Below are 4,787 nucleotides of genomic sequence, written 5' to 3'. Positions count from 1 at the left end.
TTTCAGGTCCACACCAGTATCCTCCAAAGGGCATATCCATGGGGCTGGTAGGAAAGAGTTAATATTTGAATTGGTGTTCTACCAAAGTAACTCAGGAAGGTAAAGCTGTGTTGGTTCTTACTGCAAGAATCCTAAGTCCCTTTAAAGTACCAGACTACTTCAAAAGAATTTCAGGAGTTTCAACTTGCTACAAACATGCGTGTGTCCTAAAGGCTTAAAAAGCATCAGTCTCCTTCCAGTGTCCTCCTGTCTGCCCTATCAATTCCCCACCTCTTGGCATGGTTTGGATTCTCCTCTCTCAGCCCGCCCCAGCTTCCTTAGAGCAGGAGTGCACGGCTGGCTGTGTCCTCTGGTCGCCTGTCCAGAGTCCCGTGTGGGAGAGATGCTGACTCCCCAGCAGTCAGGAGGAGAGGTGTGTCTTCTCAGGTTTCCTGAGTTCACCTGAGGTAGAGGTCAGTTCCTGGCTTGGGTGGCTCCCTCTAGCTAATAGACTAGAGGCTGCAATATGAAAGGGAGAGAGCCGGACCAGCCCAAAGTAGAAAACCAATCTGACCGAGCTCCCAATCTTGCTGAATATGGCCCATTAGATGAGATAGGGAAAGAGAGCAGAAGTGGATGCAGGGTGAGAGAGGTGGTGAGAAAAAGGCCTGTTGGAAACCAGGAATTATGAAAATAACATTCAGATACAAACTTCCAACTTTGTCCTGCAATCAGGAAAGGCTGCAAACTTTTCACGGTAAAGAGCATTTAAGACCTTGACTTTCTTGTACAAGTTTGTCTGCTGCTGGTAATTAGCATGCTGTTGTGTAGTTTATTCCACTGAGACAAAGAGCAATGATTACATCTCACCTTGTAGTTGAGGAAGTGAGTGATGCACATTAGCACAAAAAGCCCACCCTTTGGAATACAAAAGTATAGCCAACAAAGACAGCACAAGAAATCCTCCTCTGCGTGACCCCAGCCATCTCCTGACCCACCTTGGTCAAGGTGGTTGTCACCTTGGAGCACAACTGGACCTTTCCTCATCAGCATATGGGACGATCTGCCTTTTTGTTTTCTCGGAGGTAAAGGGACGGAACCATAGTGGTCCCAAAACCTACAGCCAGGCGTCTCCGTCCCTCCGTGCCGATGATTTTTCTATGAAGCAAAGGATTCAAAGGCTGTGTCAGTCAGGCTGAGCAGGGAGATGCAGCAGACATCTGAGCCTTCATTAGACAATGAAAATTAGTAAGGGAGGAACAGAGAAAGAACAAAGAGGGAGGAGACAGAAAAAGAGGGGAGGTCCAGGATTCCCAAGGAAAGGGGTTTCCTTTCTCTTCCCAGAGCCCCCAGGAAGGAATAAATATAATTACCGACCTAGCATGACAGCATACAAAATAAAAGAGGCACCTGCCAGGTGACCATCTCTGCCGGGACTCGAACCCGGAACCTCTGGATTAGAAGTCCAGCGCGCTCGTCCATTGCGCCACAGAGACCTCACCACACACACAGCATCAGCACCAGAACTGAAAAAGCACATACCTTCTGCATCACCGAGCCATCTCAGCATCCTGCTCTCTGAGCGGTGGGGGGACAGGGACAGCTGGAAAATCTGGAGTGGAGATCTACCAGCCGGCTCCATCAAAGCTTTTCTCAATACCGTGGGTCCTGGGGTCCTCAGAGGATTGGAGAAATGTGAAGGTGGTCATTCTCCCAGTCCCAGAATCTCTGATGGAGTAGGACAGAGCTACAGCCTTTGCTCTTCTTTCCTCTCCATCCCTAAGGGAGGATAGGGAGAATGCCTTTCTATTCTCATGCTAATTAAGCAGAGCACACCCAGCCCAGCGGAGAAAACCGAAGCCTTCTCTACCTCCACCCCTCTCCCTCGCTGTGGTTTCATCCCATTCCAGCTATTCTCAGACAGGGGCTGGGCAAAGCTGGGAGATTCAGGAAAACCCTCGATCCCTGAGACAAAGGAGCTGCCTCCGTAAAGAAACAGTGTGAACGGCAGCAGCGGCGAGCAGGGAAGCTGGGCTCCAGGAGGCTGGTCCAGTTCTCAGCTTTGAGAGCTGTATCTGTCGAGTCTGGGGAAGAGGTAACGGGAGTCTGATATGATGTTCCTTTAGCATCTTCACTAGAATTAAGGATGGGAGTGGAGTCGAGCAGCAGTGAATGTGTGTGTATGTGTGTGTGAGAGAAAGTGAGAGGGGGGGGAGGGAGGGCACACACAGGGAAGAGGGTGAGAGTGGCAGCTCTGTAATGAAATACAGATGGTCTTCAAGCAGCCCTCCACGAATACCTGCTTCCCTTCCCCCACCTTCCCCAGCTCCAAGTCTGCCTTTCTTTCCTCCCAGGACTGTCTCATTTAAAGAATGAGGATTTCTCAGCTGTCTGGGCTTGCTAGAGGTGTCCCAGGACAATCAAACCGACCATCTCTCCACAACCATACATAAAGACCTCCATACCCAGCCCAGACCCAATAACACAGTTCCCATTTTTAAAAGCTTCCTAGAGAAGATAATGCCATAATCACTGTTTCCACTATGCCAGTCCTTCTGAAAGTCTAATCTAAGCCCTTCTTACCTCACCTTCAGCTCATTTTATCTTATTTGATTCCCAGATACATCAGGGGACAATGCATTGATCTAAAGACTTTGATTCAGTGTTCAGGACCGTACTCCCACTCAAAAGGTTGCAATAAGAGCAAAGCACTGGCTCAGATTCCCCTCGTGCTCCCTCAGTGTGTTCTTCTTAGGGCCCACGGCTCTGGGCACTGCCAACTGACTCCGATTATAACTCCAGATCTAGGTGATGGCCAAGTGAAGAACAATATGACAATATGAATGGCTTCAATTAGAGGAATCTTTAAGGGCTCTTCTAACTCTCAGACTACATCCTAGTGCAATATCTCACACTTCCCTACCTGTTCCTATAGCCCCAACGATGGGATCTGGGAGAGAATGGACCAAGGTGATTCAGTCAGGCTGGGATGCAAGGGGAAGACTCTTAACACCTGGGGAAAAACAGCCACTCCAATCAAGCCTGCCTTCCGTCTAGGACCTAGAGATAGGAGCTCAGAAAAGTGAAACAGATTATGCATATTACAAACCTAAAGCAAGGAGGCTCATTATAGGCCGTTCTTAATACATTTACCCTAGACAACTCCTAGAACCTGACACATAGAACTCCATGCTGGCCAGAGACTGTATTACTTTGAGTGGCTAGTAGCAAGGTGCTAGTCAAGGAATTCACCAGGAGATCCGTGTGCCTGTAAAGGGAAGCTCAACCCTTAGGCCAGCCATGAACCCCTTGGGCACAAGGAATAGGAAAGCCTAGGTTCTCAGGGTACTTTGCACCAGGCTCTGTCCATGTTCTCTGAGACACGACACACATCCTTTGCTCTTCATAATGATATAGCCCTATACCCAAGAAATCTATCAGTCCCAAGTTCTGCCCAAAGCTTCACTACCCTAAGAGATCATGTGTTCTCCACAACCTGAATGAAGAGCCCCAGCTCTCCAACTCCCTCCAGGACCTTCATTCGCTGTTCGTAATGTTCTCAGTTGGGGCTGGGGATACAATGATGAGAAATAATAATGACATGGTCCCACCCTCAAGGATCCTGTAGGCAAATTCTAACCTAGGAACTACTCTGAAAGACTTACAGGAAAAGATGGAATCAGTCTTATTACCCACCAAATAAGGTGTCAATTTTCCAAGTTCACACCAAGACCGTAACTCTGGAAACAGAAAGATCCAGCTTCAGTAGCAAGCTGTGCAGCTTACTTGCTTCAAAACCCTGGGAAAATGACTTATCTTCTCTATCTTCCATATCCTCCTTATAAACTGAGGGCAATAAAAAAATGCTGTTGAGAAAGATGATCTGAGACTTCATGGTACACGCCGTTGTCCCCTTCCTTCCTCTGTCCCATGAGTTATAATTCTTGACTATCTTGCCTGGATTGCCTCCTTCCTCTCAAATACCCTTCCTTTATTTTTCCTTCACCCCCCACAGCAATTTCTCCATTCTAGCAAAAAACCCACCCCTCCTCAACAAGAGTCTTTCCAGGACCCCTTATACTTACAATCCATATCAATAAAAATACCCTTGCACTTTGTCCAAGGATTTTTATCAAATAAGGAATGTCCCTCTGACATCTGTTATTTCACTTTACATCCATAAATCAGATAAAGCTTCTTGATAAGTGTGAATACTGTCTCTCAACTAGGTTTTTAACTTAAAAATAAGAAGGGAAACAATCAAAGAAAGTGATAGTTTTTAAAGGGTCAGGAAAGATAAGGTTAAGCCATTCAAAACGATTAAAGAGAGTACATCTTTTTTCTTCTTTTAAACTAGGTATGTCATTTGTGTTTATGTAAACCCTTAAGAAGATGAGTACATTCTCCTTCCAAAAGAAATTTGGTACTGATTGAATTCTCCAAAGATCTGTGACTCAAGCATTACTCATGCTTCTAACTGAATACCACCCTTTGACCCCACAGACACACTGGTGATGCTCATACATTATTTCATTCACAAAGTGTTGCTGGGATACATATGATAAATGCCAAAATAAATTCTCCCATTGGCCCGGAAACAAATACAATTAAATCCCATATCCTACTGTGGTCCTGCTGACAGCTTCCCTAAAGGTACTTATACCAACTAGTCCATGTTTTGAATACGAAGAGATATTAGATGGAGTAAGACAGTGTAATAGTCATTTGGATAGCACAGCCTTTAAACACCATACGTTCATCTTTCAGTCCCCACAATGTTCCAAACCTTATTCATTCACATATGTGGA

General features: G+C 46.1%; 1 non-coding gene across 1 annotated transcript; it reads right to left on the bottom strand.

Annotated features, from left to right (window-relative positions):
• Positions 1–1,401: 1,401 nt before the first annotated feature.
• Positions 1,402–1,475, bottom strand: TRNAR-UCU (transfer RNA arginine (anticodon UCU)). Its single transcript has one exon. It is a non-coding gene; the product is annotated as a tRNA-Arg (tRNA).
• Between the last annotated feature and the right edge of the window lie 3,312 nt (positions 1,476–4,787).

Source organism: Delphinapterus leucas, chromosome 1, assembly GCF_059928025.1.
Source record: "Delphinapterus leucas isolate spDelLeu-1000000601 "Yukka" chromosome 1, BTC_Dleu_Yukka2, whole genome shotgun sequence".
NCBI classification, from domain to species: domain Eukaryota; kingdom Metazoa; phylum Chordata; class Mammalia; order Artiodactyla; family Monodontidae; genus Delphinapterus; species Delphinapterus leucas.
This window is presented reverse-complemented; position numbering and strand designations above follow the sequence as displayed.